The 19258-nt window shown below is 36.7% G+C and overlaps 1 protein-coding gene across 1 annotated transcript in view; it reads left to right on the top strand.

Moving 5' to 3' along the window:
- CSMD1 (CUB and Sushi multiple domains 1) overlaps window positions 1–19258 on the top strand; it is a 2598423-nt gene that overhangs the window by 2115100 nt on the left and 464065 nt on the right. The window lies entirely within an intron of this gene.

Below are 19258 nucleotides of genomic sequence, written 5' to 3'. Positions count from 1 at the left end.
TCATTTGCAAGAAGATCCTAGGTTTATTCATTTCATTTGAAGCTTTTATGCATACATACATACATACACAGATGTACATATACACACATATATATACATATATAGAGATAGAGATAAGGAAGATGAGGCTTAAATACACAGGAGAAAGAACATATACGTGGCTACATGAAGAGAAATACAAGGAGACAAAAGTATAGGCTACAACTTACAAGAAAATGGGATATAAAAGCAAAGATAGATAGTCTTTTTTCAGTCTTATTGAACTGGTTTTGCTCGAGTATATCCAAACTCCTGCTTAGATAGAGAGAACAAGAAAATCTACAAAAGGCCAGCCCTTAGAAAGATTGAAAGCTGAAAGTGATAGTGACAGAGTTCAAGAGGCAGACAGAAAGAAAATACTGCCTATCAGAAACTCAAAGAAGGTGAACTTCTTCCCATTCTTCAAACTTGCCTTCAGGAAATTAAAAAAGAGGGGAAAAAAAGGAAGAACAATTCTATTCCAAGTTCCTCACTAAGCTAATAAAATAGGTTGAACCAAAAGAAATGCAAGGAAATTATGATTTTACTTGGTTCCCACTTGTATCAGATTTAAGAGTTAAATAGCATCATCCTTTTGGGGATCTAGATCCTGGGGATCTAGATTTGGCTTCCTATTGCCTGAGAATTCTATTTTATTCTGGTGGAGGGGTGCAGGGTAGGGTGGAGGGATCTATACTATCTATCTATCTGTGATTTACCTGTATCTAATATATCTCCATTATTCTCTCTTTTTATGGGTATTCCTATTTCTAGAAAGTTGTGGTTGCCTAGGGGTAGGATATCATTCTGATATCTTCATTTGAAGGATATGAAAATTTGGGGTACCTACTTTTCTTTCTCCTGAGAAGATTTTATATATGTATATGTATATATATATACATATATATGTGCATATATATGTATATATAATCCTACAGTAATCAATACTTCTTCCCAAATCTCTACCTATAGGCATCATTCATTACAGTGAATCTCTACCCACTTTTATCATTAATCATACCAGACTAGGATTTGGATTTGGAAGCTATATTTTTCTTCTGTTTAGAAAGGAAAACGCATTCATTCATAACTACTAACAACAGTGGTAATCAATTAGGGAACAAATGGTAAGAAAACAGCTGTCTGTAACAGAGAAAAGACTCAATCAATCATTAAAGATGTATAAACTCCATCTTTCATATGACAAAGAGGGACCAGAAAGACATTGCCCATTGGCTTAGCAGGTATGTGCTACCTGGGCTGAATGGAGGTGAGGGAAAGCAAAGCTCCCTCTGGCTGCTCTACAATTTCACTTGCAGACACAGCAGTTCTTAGCCTAGAGAAAGAACTACTCTTCAGCCTCTGATTGCCATCCTTGGTCATAGGAGTTTGCAAGGCAGACACTCACCAGTCAGGCATTTCCTGCTAAGGTCCCTTTCTTGTGATGTAAAGATCAACATGATGAAAGATCTTCCTACTGTATTCTAGTTTCTTTCTCTCAGAAGCCTCCAAAAACAGTGTGAGAAAGTCAAGGTCCTTAACAATCACCAAACTACTGAACCCTGGTATGACCTCTGCTTGAGTTTTCCCACATGTGTAACAGAGCTCACACTGTATATGTTATATTAAGAAGACCTGTCTTTTCTACTCAGTTTTATGCTTTTTTGCCCTGAAATACAAACTACATAAAATATTATTGGTATCCCTGTGCTTTCACAAGGAGAAACTAGTAGGGTTTGTCCAACATGTCTCTTTCTGCTCTGATTGGGGTTTACGGACATTTATTTCTTTTAAATATAAGCAAGTTAGCTAGCTATATGAAAGGCATAACAGTTAAAATTATTTGTGGTCCAGCACTTGTTGTGGGAAGAAGAAAGTATGCCTTATAGGGACATTTGTGGACTGTGCACTGCCTGATGTTGCCTGGGGATTGTTGTTTGATACTGAGTAGTTTTGGGGGTCTTAGTTTCCTTCCTTCAAAACTGGGTAGGGTTGGCTGCAGATTTGTCAATTTATTTAGAATATATTCATGATCATCAAGGGCTTCAATAATTAAGCCTATGTTTAACAGGAGGACTGCCCCTTTCAAGAATGAAAATCATTGGGGCTGTCAAAGGAAGCATGCCATTTTCTTTATAAGGTTACCATGCCAATCTTTCCCACTCCTAGACACAGATCAAATTTAGTATTCAGATGAGCTCCTTCAGGGCCATGATTATGTTTTCATTTTGTTTTTCATGGACTCTCCAGATGGCAGTGCCAGGTATTTGTATTTTTCTTATGTTCCTATCCTATTTCATGATATAATAGTTTCTTTTTTTAATTTTGGGGAATAAAAGTCATGAAGCTATCACTGAATTTTGTATCAAATATTATAGTTATCTGTGCATATGTCCCATCCCCTTAATAAACTGAAAGCCAATGCAATAGTACATAATACACCAATCAGCCTACCATCCAAGCTTCCTATCTTTTTCAGTGCCTGAAATAATGTTCTAGACACAGTAGGCAATTAAAAAATGTTTGTTGATTTTAAATAGTTGTATGATTTTGTGATTATACCAATATTTGATTTGATGAGCATTATTTTACTTTTAATAACTCCTTTTTCATCAGAGGCTTAGGACATTGTGAAGAAAATTAAGAAATTAATTTACCCTTGATTTAGGTTTTTGCTTGTCTTAGTCTCTTATAATTGCCTTGTTGCTAGGTCCCTAATAGTTCAAATAATGAATCCCTTAAAGTGGTCACATTATAATTATATGTAAAATATGGTCATTGGTTCCAGTCTAATGGATATATTAAGTGCAAATTCAAATAATACAACTATGTTACCATATCCATTATTCATACTAATTAAGATCTGGCTATAAATATATATTTTTTTAATTTAGTAAAATTTGCCCCCCTCGAAAGAGAGAAGTTTCTCTTTTCTTTATAAAGAATCATTCCTTCATCTTTCCAATTTAAGAAGAAGACGTTGTCTACTTTAAAACAGATTTTATTATGGATTATTACCCTTAATGTTGTTTTTTATTATTCAATCTCAAAAATTCCACTCTTCAACCAGACTGATTGTAAGATATATCTTTCAGTCATGGTAATTCGTAAAGACCATCTATCAAGTCAGCAAAATAATTACCATACTCAAAATCCAAATTTTTGTCTGACCTTGAGGCACTTCTTCTGGGTAAACTGGGGCTAGGGCAAATCTCCCATGTCCAGGTATGAAGTGTGATCTGAGGTTAGTCTTAGGGATTCCAATTCTAATACAAGGAGTTAAGCTCTTTGTACTCACACATGTTGGCTCATTGAACCCCTTGCCCTATCACCCCAGAGACACTTTTACTAATTGTTCATATCTAGAGCTACCCCAAAAAGAGGGAATAAGAAAGAGATGGTGCTCATTGTGCAATATGAGTAAGGTATAAGAGACATCATTTATTCCTACAAATGCATAAAAGGCCAAATATAAAGATTCACAAGTGCATATTAATAAAATAAAACTGAGTAACTTATAATTAAAAATATTTCAGGGATACTGTTTAAAATGTACCTGAGCATAGAGCAGATTGTGATATTACTGATGAGGCATTTCATATTTCGCCTTGCTTCTGCATATTTTCTCTACCCCAAACACAGACCTTCACTGAATCTTGCGCTTTTCCATTTCAGCAGTCAATATTCCTGCATCTGCTAAAAACGAATTCCTCCTTTATCTACTACAGCCAGCTACTCCTCTCATTAGAGTCATTACTGTCTTTGCACTTACAGGGTCTTCTCTGACACTAGACACTTCAGCTTTCAAAACTGTTCAGTCACCTGTTCAGAAAAGAAAACATTAGTAGAAAAAAAAAAACAGCTAGGGGTCAAGGTATCTGGTTGATGTTCTACATAGGAAGGAGAGCGGAGGAGGTGACCCCTATATATACTTGATTTATTGAATTACTGTTTTCTTATAGGGGCAATGATATGCCTTATTGTTGAACAGATCCTAATAATTGCATCATTTTGTAATTAGAGTCAGAAGCTTGTGTTGAAAGCATTTAGAGAATGCTTTACAGTTTCAAAGCATTTTACAAATATTTTATCATTTTATCCTCATATTAATCCTAGGAGGTTGTGCTGTTCCATTTCACTGTCATGGGTCCATTGCTCTTTGTAAACAGTAGATTCACATTAAAAAATTAAAATAAAGTGAGCTTTGAGATTGTCAATGGAAGTACTCTATAATCTGGTTACATTAGAAATTGAGAAAGAAAAAGTACATTTTATCTGTACTGGTATTCCACTTGCTTGAAGCATTGTAAGCAAAAATTATTCATTTACATAGTGTTTTTTTTCAATTTGGATTACAAGATGAAATATTTTTACTTTTGAAAATAATGAGAAAGGGAGGAAAAATACTTACTGAAAGTCTAATAAAAATGGTAAGTATTTGATTGTCAGCCGATGCGTTGTCAAAATAATGTTTCTTTTAAAAAAATAAATACTATTTGCATTAGCTTTGACTACTGTACTCTTCTGTGGTAAATGTGTTCATCCTTTATTGGAACAGAAGAATGTAAATTGTGAAGACTCATAAGACTTTTAGACCCCATTAAAGGTCCATTGTCTTGCCAGCTCAACACAGCATGTAGAACATGAGGACATGAACTGACTAGTATAATTATGTTAATTGTAATCAGCCCAACACTTTTCATTAAAACTTAATTACCATTTAATCATGCATTAAAAAAAAGAAAATGGAGTTGAGCATACAAAACTGACCTTTATTCTGAGGGTTAAATACTCTTATGCTACATGTAACATACCAAGATTGTCAAGTAGTGCATTTCCTTGAAAAGAAAGGATAGAGGTAAAAAAAAAAAATAGTATAGTGTTTTGTCTTGTTTTTTCTTATAAACTCAGAATACATTTGAAGTCCTGAACTTTGAGAATTAGTATCATTTAAAAAAAAATCAATATCCTGGCATTAATGTAACATCTATATCCACTATTTATTATTATTTTATTTTATTGAATTATAAAGTTATGTTTTTAGCAAAAGAATATTGCAGACAAAATAGGGGGATGTTGCTTGATGAATGCAAGGCTTTCAGGGAGAAGTCAGAGCTACCAGCTGCCAGACAGAGTGGCCAGGAAGTAAAGAAGGAACTAGGATGCCCACTGTCTTTAGTGGAGTAGTTTTGAGCCATAAAATTGGTACCTTCTGGCTCAAAACAATTTGATCAGTTTCTATGAGTCCACTCAGAAGGAATAGGGGGTGAGCCAGTGCAGCTGGGAGGCAGCAATGGCTGGTGTGGAAAGGGCTGCCAGCTGGCCAGGATTGCAAGAGATAGGTCAGGTACAGCTGTGTCCAGAAATTGGGGGGTGAGGGGGAAGAGCGAAGGGAAATAAGGAAGTCATTGTTTTACGTTTAAATAGGTTTTACACTCCTAGAAGCATATCCTTCCCATAAAATAACCTTCAGGACCTAGTATATACAATCACATTTCAAATGTGAAAAAATGATTAAACAATATGACTTTGATTTAAATGAAAATTAATTGCATTGTTCTAATTTTATGAACATTTTTGGTTGAAACATGAATTTATACATTTTTATAAAATAATTTAACGGAGTTGTTAATCTCAAACAAAAGGATTTTCAAACAGCTTGGTGTAGTGGGACGTGGAGACAAGAGAGAATCAGTTTAATTTGGGGCTTGGTAAATTATGACAGTAAGTATGCTGTAGGAGGAATACAGAAAACTTGGAATAAAAACACCTGACCACTGGTTCTGGCTCTGACCCTGTGCCCTGACCCCTTCTTTTTTTTCTGAAATTAAAGATTATTTAATTTCACAAGGAAATCACAAATGTCTGAATTACATGAAAGGCATGATTGAGAGAACTGTAACCTACACTTCAGCCTGGCACTTAAGAAACTGTAGTGTAGCCTCTTAAAAGGTAAGAGCCTCCAGAACCAGCCCTAACTGGTTCTATCTACCAGGCCTGCCTATGATTTTCCATGACATTTTGGGAAAACATACTCCAATAGGTTACATTCTCTCTGATTTGGTTCAATACTGGATCTGGAGAAAAACTGGGTTAACAGCCAGATTCTGGCCCATTGCTTTGAAAATACATTAATTTGTCTCTATATATTTAGTAAACAAATGAGGTTATAACAGAAGGCATGTAGGTCACTTTCTCTTAGCTTTCTCATTTGCACAATGAAGTAATTGGACTAAATAATCTGAGTTCCTTTCCACATCTAAATCATGATCCCTAATTTCCCACGGTTCAGTTTCCTCATTGACAAAAGGATGAAATTGCGTCAGATAATGGCTTCCATCTGAATAGTGTGAATGCTGTCACATATATTTTCTTATTTGATTTTTAAAATCCTCAGGGATAGACAAGGGAGGTATAATTATTCCCATTGTATAGATGAAAAAACTAAGGCTTAATAACTTATTCAAGGGAGGATAGCCAGTAAGACAAGATTAATTGATCTTTTTCCACTTCTGTGAATTGTGGTTGATATCTGTTCTCTCAAAACAAACAAACACCATGCAAAATTACTTACCCTCTCTATACCTAATGTACTTCATCCGTAAATTTGGACAGTTGAAACAGATGCCCTCCAACACAGTTAAGTGGCAGAGTAGATAGAGTGCTGGGCCTGGAATCAGGAAGACTTGGTCAAATCCCACCTCAGACACTTACTAACTGTGTGACCCTAGGCAAGTCACTTAACCTCTACTTGCCTTAGTTTCCTCAGTTGTAAAATAAGGATAATAATGACATCTACCTTTGTTGTAAGGATCAAATAAAATAATATTTTTGGAAGTCTTGGATATGATATTTGTGAAACTCCTGGAAAGTGGCTGGCATTTAGCAAATTCTTAATAGGTCCTTGCTCCCTCCCTTCCTTCCTTCCTCCCTCCCTTCCTTCCTTCCTTCTTTCCTTTTCTAATTCTATGATCTGACAAAAACAGAGCTGGCTAAATAAATATGAACTATTCTAAAAATTCACTAATTAAAAAGCTTTTGTTTATTCTAAGTGATAATAGCAGCTGAGGTCAGAAAGATATCAAGACTTGTTTTTCTTGCACCAGAGAAATATATTAGTTTCTAAGGTTTCTGTTTTGGGGAGCAATGAAAGGGATGAGTGTTTTACTTTTGAGTAGTTGGAGAATGAATTGTCCACACATCTTACCATACATCCCATTGAATCAAATCGAGGTCTTCTGTCTCCAAATCTAGTTTTTTGGTTTTTTCTTGTATACCTAGCTGCTTGTTCTTAATAATAACTACTCAGGTGAAGAATACAAAATAGGAAAATTAATTTTTCATTTTTAATATTTACTTTTGCTTATGCTGCTTCTTTCTACCACTAAAAGTTATTAGAAAATAGTGAAAATGTTCTATCAATGATTATACGTACAAAAAGTAGACAGAACTCTTGATTATTTAAAATGATTTGCCTTTTAAATATAATTATACTGGATAATAAATTTTAAATTATATGCAATCAAGATACAGAAAAGTTTACTTACTTAGACATTTATAGAGTGATGCAAGAAAAGAGGTAGGGTCTTTGATAGTATACTGTTGATCAGAATGTAGAGCCCCCTTCCAACATTGACCCTAAAAAAGTAGACTTAATTTTAAGGTAGCTTTTGTATAAGTCTCTAATAAAAAGTACAAATCACATTCCCCTATATATGCTGATTTTAAAAAAAAAATTATTTTATTTTTAGTTTTCAACATTAACTCCCATAAGTTTTAAATTTTCTCCACCTCTCTCCCATCTCCCTTCCCCAAAAAGGTGTGCAATCTGATATAAGCTCTACTTATACATTCTTATTAAACATATTTTCACATTACTCATGTTATATAGAAGAATTAGAATGCATGGGAGGAATTCTGAGAGAAAAAAAAACAAAACAGAAAAAAGAGAGCAAATGGTATGCTTCCATCTGCATTCAGACTCCATATTTCTTTGTCTGGATGTGAATGGCCTTTTCCATCATGAGTCTTGGAGTTGGATCCTTGCATTGCTAAGAATAGCTAAGTCTGTCATTCAGTCATCATACAATGTGGTTGTTACTGGGTACTATGTTCTGGTTCTGCTCATTTCACTCAGTGTTAGTTCATATAAGTCTTTCCAGGTTTTTCTAAAGTCTGCCTGCTCATCATTTCTTGTAGCACAATAGTATTCCATTACATTCATACACCACACCTTGTTCAGCCATTCCCCAATTGATGGGCAGTCCCTCAATTTTCAGTTTTTGGTCATGTCAAAAAGAGCTGCTATTTTTTTTTTTTACATGTGGGTCCTTTTCCCATTTTTCTGATCTCTTTGGGTTACAGATCTAGAGGTAGTATTGCTGGGTCAAAGTGCATGCACACTTTTATAGCTCTTTGAACATAATTCCAAATTGCTTCCCTAGAATGGTTGGATCAATTCAAACTCCATCAACAATGTGCTGGGGACTAGGGCCCTGGTTATTGACCTTTTTGTGCTGGGGCCTCAAGGTCTGATAGCTAGAGGCTGTAGAGCCTGGTCGTAGGGATTGATGTGTGCCATTGGGGTTTTACTGTGTTTCCCCAAGGGTTACTTTGAAGTTTCAGGGTAAGGTGGGTGAGTGCTGGTGGTCTGGCTGCTGGGGGCTGTGATAGAGCATGGGTAGGTTCAGCAGATATTGAACACCTGGCCACAGTACAAGTGGTGGTTTTCCATGCTGGAGTCTGCCAGTTCCCCTGTTGCTTACTGTGCCATCTTGGCTCTCAGAAGTCTCCCAATGTCCATCTTCTTTTAGAGTAACCCAGAGAATTCTTTAATTCAAAATAAAAGAATTTCATCAAAATATATTAGCGACCTAAATAACGAGGACAATCTTCACACATGCAAAGATACCTACTCTCCCACGGTGGGAAAGAAAAATGTGCAGCCTAGAAAATTTACTGTTCTGGGTCTGTGCCCTAGCTGAAACATTTCTCTGTTTCTAAACTGTAGCTTGCTGCTTTCCAGAACACCTGATATCATCTAATGATCAACTAAGCTATAGTGCCACATGTCTGTCAGTTGAGAAATGGTTATTAAGTACTTATTATGTGCTTATGTGCCAGTGTGATGAGTACTCGGTATAGAAATATGGAGGAGGGGGGAAGATTGTTCCTTTCCTACAGAATTTTACAATCTAATGGTAAAAACAGCATACAAAAGGAAGCTGAAAAGGCTAAGAGGAAAGGACTTTTTATATATGCATGAGTTGGCGCAGGGGAAGCATGATCATAATGTAGTCTTGAGCAGAATATAGCCATGGGGAAATGATGAGATCACTAACCTGTGAGCCTTCTTTGAAGTTCTTTTGGGAACTAACTTTTGGGAGTTCTTTGCTCCTCCTTCAACCAGAGAGACAGGGGGTACTGAGAGTACTGATAGAGTACCAAGACTGACGCAGTCTTTCAGGATGACAAAGTTCCTGGAGCCATGATCACAATAAAGTCCAGTCCAAAGGAATATAGCTAGTTGTCCATTGAATTTTTAGTTGTAGTTTGACCTCTTCCACACTGAAGAATTCTTAAAACTCTTTTGTATAATAGTTCATCTTCTAGGGTTATTTCAGTTCTTATATGATACAGACCCCCGTAGTTATACCTGATTAACTAGCAAAAGCCAATAGATCAAATGTGTATTTTTAACTTTAACTTCTTTCATAGTTCTTTAATAGTCACAATTCCAATATCTGCCTGAGATCTGGCTTGGGGTGAAAAAAATTTCTTTCATTTCCTGTCATGCCTTTAGCCCTGAAAGTTTCCCAGGAGCTTCACTTTAGAAAGACTAGAAGAGTGAGATGGGATTTGATAACATTTATCTTACATTCCTTGAGTTGCACTCAAAGAAAAACAAAGTGAAGTGGAAAGAATGTTGAACTAAAAATCAGAAGACTTTTGTTCTATACTTGGTTTAGCCACTCACTGGCAAGTCATCTCATGATATAACAAATAAGTGCCTACTGTGTGTACAAGGTATTTGAATACCTTACTGTTGTCACTATAGAAGCAGATCGAGATAGGATTAAGGGCCATTTTGTGGTTCTGCACATTCCAGGGGTTGTTTTGATTTAAAAAAAAAAAGTAATCACCTGGTGACTAGAATTCTAGTAATAAGGCTCTCTGAAGTTAAGTGGACTAATCCTTTTTTACAGAGTGTGTGTGTGTGTGGTGTGTGTGTGTGTGTGTGTGTGTGTGTGTGTGTGTGTGTGTGTGTGTAGTCTATCAGGGTGCATGGGATGTTCAAGGAGAGGATTTGGTGTGAGCCCTTTTCATAGCTGCTCATCCACCTTTGGTGTCTACCTACTACTCTACTCTTACCTGTGATTCCAAGAAGCTAGGGCATGTGCAATGGCCATAGCCTGGTAAAACTGTCTTGGCAGACAGGTGAAACCAGGTCGAGGATAACTGACAGGCCTCAGGCCCATCAGTAAGTGGGGGGATGTCTACTCAAACATGTAAAGACATCCCTCCTTATCCCCCACCTCACTTAAATCCAATTCATATATAAGTCATCCCTCTATGATGTCATTGGTTCTCTTCAAAATGAAGGACAAATAACAATATAGTCTGTCATTGATCCTATATGTGAAAGCTTTCCAATTTGGTAGGACTTCATAGATATATGAAGAGGAAAGGAACTTCAGAGGTTATCTAAGCAAAACCATATTTGAACAAGAATCCTCTCCAAAGCAACCATAATGGGTAATAATCCAATCTTTGCCAAAGGACTTCTCTTGCTGCTGTCAAGTCAGTCCATTTTAATTTTAAAAAGTCCTAATGATAGGCAGCTTCCCCTAACATTGATTGAAACCTGCACCCTTGCAATTACTGCCTTTGTTTTTCTTTATTTGTTTGAACTCTGGAAACAAGAAGAAAAAAAAAATCTAACCCTTCTACAAATTTAGTGGATGAGACTCCTGGAAGGAGAAAGGGGCAACCCCACCCCAACTCTAACTTCCACCTTCCACTAGTTGTTGTGACTGCTGGACACCTAAATCAATCAGAGTACCAGGACTCCTGGAATCTTTGAACCCGCAAAATAATTATAGTTTCAGTTGTCTCAACAAAGTACAAATCTGGTGAAAATTACTTCTACGTAATAAAAATACAATCTTTGGCAATAATCACAGAAAGTGTTAGGTACACAAATACTTTTTTCTAAAATGCTGGCAGTAGATTTCCTCTGAGGCTCAGTGGGACATTTCTGTACAGCATCCATGTGAATAAATGTGTGTGGGTGTGTGTGGGGGGGGTGCATTCATTCTCTTTCATCCATACTCTCCTTGTGTCAGAAACCTTTAAATTATGTTAATATGGATATTATGAGTTTCAAATTAGAGTTGAATACAGACTATTGAAATGCTATGCTTATGTGTAGTCTACATGCCATTGAAAGTTAATCACACTGAAAGTATAGTGTACAGATCTTACTAGCAGTTGTCATTACTGGAAATGAGAGATTTATACCAAGGAAATATTTCAATTCCCTATTAAAATTCTATTCAAGACTGTTGTCATTTGTCCTTACTTTTCAAAGAAGACCAATGACATCACAATACTGGAGTACGGGTCCAGTGTATTGTCATGGCTGATCAGACCCATACAACCTGTACAAGTTTGGAAGGCACCACCAGAGATCAGGCACAAATGGTTTGTTAGAACATTTAAGAGTGGAAGTAGCTCTGGATTTGCACAGCTCATATTTCCTTTGTGCTTGTAAGATTCTATTTAGCCTACAGAGTACAGCACCTTCTTTGATGTAAGCATGCCATGTTTGATGCTCCTATCCCAAAGTTTCCCATATCTCATAATCAGTACTAAAATTCTTCAGACATGCTTTGAGAGTGTCCTTATACCACTTCTTCTGACTACCATGTGAGCACTTACTTTGTGAAAGTTCTCCATAAAATAGTCTTTTAGGTAATATAATACATTTGGCATTTCATCTACAGGACTGTCCCATCAGAGTAGCGCTATCCTCAATAAAGTTTGAATGTTTGGCAGTAGAGCTCTACACAGGACCTGAGTGTCCTGTCAAGTACCCTTGTCTTGTCAAGTAATCTTCAGGATCTTCCTGAGACAATTCAAGTGAAAGCCATTCAGTTTTCTGTCTTGGAACCGATAGATTCTCCAGGTTTCACAGGTATACAACAGTGTAGTTAGCACAATTCCTCTATAGACCTTCAATTTGGTATGGAACCCTGATGTCTCTTCTCTCCCACACTTTCTTTTGAAGTCTCCCAAATGCTGAGCTAGCTATTGCATTATATGCATCAACTTAATCTATGTGGGCAGCCTTAGAGAGTATATTGCCAAGGTGAGTGAACTTATCCGGAGTATTCATAATTTCTCCATTTATTGTGACCACTGGTTTCACTTATGAATGGTTTGGTGCTGGCTTGTGGAGGACTTCCGTTTTCTTTGTGTTCATTGACAGGCCAAAATTAGCATTGGCAGCAGAGAATCAATCCATTCTTTGTTACATCCCAGCCTTAGAGACTGCATTGAGGGTACAATCATCTGTGGACAAAAGTCACACATTAACTCCTCCTCCACTTTGGTCTTGGCTTGTAGCCTTATCAAGTTAAATAGTTTACTCTCAGAGTGGAAGGTGTTCTTGATCCCCTTTTCATCCTTGTTGAAGGCATCTGACAGCATTGTGGAAAACATCATGCTCAAGGGTATGAAAACAAGTACACAACCATGCCTCACTCTGTTGCTGCCTGGGAAAGCATGAGAGCATCATTTATCCAGAACTTGTGTGAGCATGCCATCATGAAACCGGTGTACAATGCTGATGAACTTCTCTGAGCAGCCAAATTTCACCATGATTTTCCAGAGGCCCTTGTGACTGACAGTATTAAAAGTCATGGTCAGATTGACAAACATTTTACACAGTTGTCCTATCATTTCTCTTGGAGTTGTCAGGTAGCAAACACCAAAATGACATTTCCATGCACCCTTCTGAAGTGGCAGGTGACCATCTTCCAGATAAGTTTTCAATGGTTTAGGTGTTCTCTGGCAAGGATCTTGCCTGCAATGACTAGGAGAGACACCCCCTGTGGTTGTCACAGGACAACCTGTTTCCTTTTACTTTATAAAAATGGGCAATGGAAGCATCTTTAAGTTTTTAAGGGATAACTTCATTTGCATATAATCAGGAAGATTTCTGTCAATGTCTGCATGAGGAATAGACTTCCTGTCTTGTAGATTTCTGCTGTGATGAAATCAGCACCAGGTTTTTTGGCAATTGAGAGAAGTTTGTTGGCCTTCAGTACCTTTTCTTCAGTTGGAGGTTCAGCTACAACCTGAGGCAAGCAGTCAGTGGTTTCAACACTGGTTAATGATGGTCTATTAAGAACACTACGCTTTTCTCCAGCATCACGTCCTTGTCAATGATCAGTGTGGGTCCATCAGCATTGCATAGTTGAAATGCACCAGAGATCTTTGGCCCATGGTCTTCAGGACATCATAAAAGTAATTGGGGTTATTGCTATCATGGTAGAATTGAATCTCATCTACCTTCTTGACGAGCCAAGAATCTTGCATCTCTCTATGGTTCACTTGCATTTACAGACTTAAATGTTGCCTTCTCACAGACTAATGAGCTATCCAACTCATAAACCTCATACAGTTCTGGTTTCTTTACCAGACTGGGAATTTCCCCAGTTGAATGGCCTATATTTAATAAATACTGATTGAATTGAATTGTTTATCACACAGAATTTTATTTATCTTTCCCACTGAGAAGCAAAAATTTTTACTATTAAGTTGACTAATAAAATGAACTTGAATGTTGTAAATTAACTTGGAGACATTGCTGAATGTAAGAGTTTAATCTTAATTTTGCACTTAGAGTCAGTAAAATCTCTCTTGAACCACAGATTCAAGGAACTTTTCTGTTTTGCTTTGTTTTTTAATTTCAACTACAGGACAAAATATTAATCTTAACACCATTTCTTCAGCTGATCTGTCAATTCCACTTTATAGGTCCAAAGAGTTTCTAATGAAATTTTTAATATTGTTTTGAATCTTCAAAGTAATAGCATATTTGGATGTTGACCACTGTAATCAGCAATTCTCTATAATAATGCTTGGGAGACAAATGAAAGTGAGATTATAGATTCAAATTTGGTTTCTCAGCTTTAATGTTTTGGGATGTATTTTTAAAAATACATCCTAATTGAAATAGGGAGAGGCAGTGATTTGTCTAGTGCACAATGCTAATTAGTAAATGTAATTAAGATTGCTTATTATGGTTGTGAATAACAATTTTTCACTTGTATATGACATTTAATAGTTTAAAAAGCACTTTCCTCTTAAATCTATAAGAAAGCTACTTTGATAATTATGATCACTATATTACAAATGAGGAAATCAACCCTCAGAATATATAACTCATGAACAATGATATGGCTTATAAGTGGTAGGGCTGTCATCATTCACATCCATCTGTTTGCTGATTGTAAATCTAGTGCACTGCCCACTATACCACATTGCTTCTTATTAAAAACCTTTACATTTTTAAATGATAATTTACACTTTATAAAGTACTTTTATGTATTCACCTCATTTTGACAAAAATGAGATATGCTTTTCTCACTACTGTAGATTCCAAACACAAAATATCACTCTGCTGGATAAGTTTTAAAATCTTCTTGCCTGAGACTAGCTCACCATGCAGCTTTCTAGATATTTCTAAACTATGCCATCTGCACTCTGGCCCTCTTCTACTTACTGCCACTGAGACCCTGTCCCTGGAACCCTGGGCCCTGATAGATAAGTTTTCACTGTATTTTGCCAATTAGTTATTCTTGCCCAACTAACTTGCCTAACTCCTACTTTCAACTTTAGTGGTTCTCTGTGTGCGGTCTTCTGACAAATTAGAATGTAAGTTCCTTGAGGCCAGGGACTATCTTTTTTGGTTTACTTGTATCCCTAGCACACTTAGTAAAGTACTTAGCACATAAGAAGCATTTAGTGATTTTTTAAAAAATCCATTTGTTACCATTTCTGAGATTTTGCTGCCTACTGTGTGAAAGCTCTGAAGCAGCATTTTCAACATTGTGGCCTGGCATTAATGCACAGGCTCCTCATTCAGTGCAGTAATGTCTTGAGAGAAGTCAAAGAAACAGATATGTTGCAGTTTCACTACTCCTTCCAATCACAGCCGTTATTTCCTCTCTTCAGAAGTGGATGGTTCTGTCATACCACACACACACACACACACACACACACACACACTGTCTCACTGTCTTTTGTTACTCAGTTTAATTTACGATATGCTAGACATGTTAACCTTAAATATGCTTGTGGAAGAACCAATACAGTAAGCTACCATTCCATTTATCTAAGTACGACATACATTATTATAGCTCTGTTCTTCATCACACACTTGCTTTGTAGAATATAAGCTCTTTGAAAGCAAATAGTTTCATTTTTATTTCTGTATCCTCTTCAATTAACACAGTATTGGGCAAGTAATAGGCACTTGTACTAAATAGATACTTGGTGAGTTTAAATGAAATGAAATGCTCTCTCATTAATATGATGACTATTTGGAATTGGTAGTAAAGAATAAATTGAAGTAAAGAATAAAAAGAAAAATTAAAATCAAGGAATTCTCGAATAAATTTTAACTGAAAATCAAAAACAATAATTAGCACGAGGCATATTTCTGTGGAATCCAGGCTGAGTTTTGTCCTCAAAGTTAAAGTGATCATACCTCACTAAAATGGAATTGTTTTAGATGTATATTGAGATTTCTTAGCTCTGTAAATTCTAGGGGCACATTTAAATGGTCATTAAGTAAGTACTTGGTAAGTGAGAGAACTATACTTTGTTGAAACACTCTGAAGCCATGACACTTCAAGGGGGTCAACTGAGTTCAATGGTATTTCATAGTGACAGCATGTTTTGACTATGTCTAATGATTTACCAGTCCTCAAGTCTATGAATTATATGTTTTAGCAGACACAAAAAAGGATTTTCATGTTCTAGAGGACCCATAGTTTGTCCATCAAATGGGAAATCTTTTATTTACCTGAGTTCCTTGCTCTTTCTGGCCCTCTAGCTTACCCATCCACAATTGCTACCCAGCCCCAGTGTCAATGTGCAATCCCTATTAAGCTAATAGGTTCTCTAGGGAGTAAATATATCTTTGCTACCTAATGTTGATTCTGTAAAACCTTCATTAGCAAGGAAAAGAGGGTTGGTGTTTTTGTTTGTTTTTGCTATTTTTTTCTTTCCCAGAAATAATGAGCTCAGATCCTTGTAGAAGGAAAATTTCTTTATCTAATTTCTTAAGTTTTGCATAAAAGTTTCATGAAGAAGGTTGTCTTTGTTTTTCAAACTCCTACTCAAAAGTTTCTGATTTCTGTGCATCCTAACAGGCATTCTTTTTCACTCTTTTGAATATCATAACCAAATACATATTTTTTTCCTAATGGGAGACATTTCAGAAAATAAATGACCTCTTTTGTAAAGAAATCAAAGTCATATGGCATATTTTAAATGTATTTCTGTTTGTGGAGCGTCTTTGCATAGTGTTTTGTTAAAAGTCTTCCATCCCCATTCTTTTCAAGAGTTGAAAAGCTCTCTTCATCACAATGCCAACTGTATATCAGTTCACTAAATGTTGAGTTTTTGAAGCATTCTGACATTTGTGGAGTCAAAAACATTAATGTTAAGATTAAAATCATGTTGGTTGGTTTGTTGTTTTCCTTCATCTTTGAAGAAGACCAAAATGACATCACCATGATAAAGTGAAATTTCAGTGTGTCCAATTGTGACTGATCAGACCAATACAAGCTCAGAATGCTCTACCACAGGTTGGGCACAGATAGTCCATGTGAATATTTGGGATTGATATCCCAAATTTGCACATCCTGCATTTATTTTGTGCTGCCTCAATTCTGCTTTGCTCAAAGAGCGCAGTACCCTTTCTGATGTGGGCACGCCATGCTGAGCAGTCCTGTGCTATTGTCTCCCATGTTGCACAGTCAAATCCAAAGTTCTTGAGAGAGACCTCGAGAGTGTCCTTGTATCACTTCTTACCACTGTGTGATTACCTGCCCCATGAGAGTTCTCCATAAAATAGTCTTTTTGACAAGCATACATTTTGTACTCAAACAATGTGGCCAGTGCATCAGAGTTGCGCACTCTGAAGCACAGTTTGAATACTTGGCAGTTCAGCTCCAGTAAGGACTTCAGGGTCTGGTATTTTATCCTGCCAGGTGATCCTCAGAATCTTCCTAAGACAGTTCAAATGTAAGCAATTTACTTTTCTGGCATGGGGCTGGTAGACAATCCATGTTTCACAAGCATAGAACAATGAGGTTGCCACAAGGGCTCTGTACACCTTCAGTGTGATAGTCTAATACCTCTTCTCTCCCAAACTTTTGTTCAGAGCCTCCCAAACACTGAGCTAGCTCTGGCAATGCATGCATCAACCTTATTGTCAGCGTGTACATCCCTGAAAAGTATACTACCCAAGGTAAGTGAACTTGTCCACAGCATTCATAACTTCTCCATTTGTTGTAACTGATGGTTCCACGTTTAGATGATGTGGTGGTGACTGATGGAGCACGTGTGTTTTGTAGGTGTTAATTATTAGGCCAAAATTAGCACAGGCAGCAGAGAATTGATCCATACTTTGTTGAATCTCATTTTTAGAGGCTGCATTGAGTGCACAATCGTCTGCAAACAGAAAATCATGCACCAACACTCCCTCCACTTTGGTCTTGGCTTGTAGCCTTTTCAAATTGAAGAATTTACCATCAGTACGGTAGCTGACCTTGATTCCATGTTCATCCTCATTGAAAGCATTTGTCAACATAGCTGAAAACATCATGCTAAAAAACATGGGAACAAGCACACAGCCCTATTTCACTCCATTGGTGACTGGGAAGGCATGAGAGCATTGTCCATTGTCCAGAACCCGGGCAAACATGCGATCATGAAATTGACATTCAATACTGATGAACTTCTCCAGGCAACCATCAAAAGCAAAGTACAAGCAGAGCTTAGAGAGATGCAGGATTCCTGGCTCAGTAAGAAGGCAGATGAAATTCAGTTTTATGCTGAGAGTAACAATCCAAAGCACTTTTATGATTCCCTGAAACTATTTATGGACCAAAAACCTGTGGTACATCGAAACTGCTCAGTGCAGATGGAGCCACACTGATTAGTGACAAGGATATGATCCTAGAGCGATGGGCAGAACATTTCCAAAGTGTTCCCAACGGACCATCATCAATCAATGGTGAGGTCATTGACCATTTAAATCATGTAGACAATTACAGAGATCAGATCCAGTTCCTATATTTTTGGGGCCAAGATTTTTCTTGATCTTTCTCAGTTTTGTTGCCAACCAATGATATAGTGGGAAACAACATGGTATAATGGGGAAGAGCAGTACATTTAGAAACATTAAATAGTGGTTTGTTTATTTACTACCAATGTAACACTGGTCAAATTACTTTAACTCATTTGCATAGGCAAAATAAGGAAGTTATAATAAATAAACTCAAACTCCCTTTCAAATCTAAACCCCATGAGTAACCTAGAAAATACACCCTCTATTGGCATGAGGTAAGTAGACTTAGCTGTGTTTTAATCCTTTAAACTCCTAAAGTCTATATTACAAGAAGTTATTAATTGCTAATCCATTTCAATTAAAGTCAAAGGAGTCTCTACCCTCAGGGAGTTTATATTCTGCAGGGGAAGAATGCAAACTGTACCCAGATAAGTAAATACAAGATAATCTGAGGAGGGAGAATGAACTAATAATTAGTGGAGTCAAGAAACTTTTTCCCTAAGTGGTGATATTTGAGTTGACTCTTGAGGTGAGGATGGAGGCATTTCTTGTAACAGAGATAGCCTGTGTGAAGGGAAAGTGTTATGAGATGGAATGTCAAGTTCAGCGAATCACAAATAAGCTAGTTTGGCTAAGATGTGGAGTCCATAAAAAGGAGTAATATGAAATGAGTACAGAAAGTCTGGCTGGAGCTAGATTATGAATTGATTTAAATGGAAATTATCAGTCATTTCATTCTTAGGACATGAAAGATTTTATGCAACTTAAAAAAAAAATTCTGTTCAGTGGCTGGATGCAATACATTTATCTATTTGATCAATCAATCATTAAATATTTACTAAGCACCTACAATGTCTCAGGCTTTATGCT

The sequence above is a fragment of the Notamacropus eugenii genome, chromosome 1 (genome assembly GCF_028372415.1).
Source record: "Notamacropus eugenii isolate mMacEug1 chromosome 1, mMacEug1.pri_v2, whole genome shotgun sequence".
Classification (NCBI taxonomy): Eukaryota; Metazoa; Chordata; class Mammalia; order Diprotodontia; family Macropodidae; genus Notamacropus; species Notamacropus eugenii.
The sequence above is the reverse complement of the archived record's forward strand: the minus strand, read 5'-3'. Positions and strand labels throughout refer to the sequence as shown.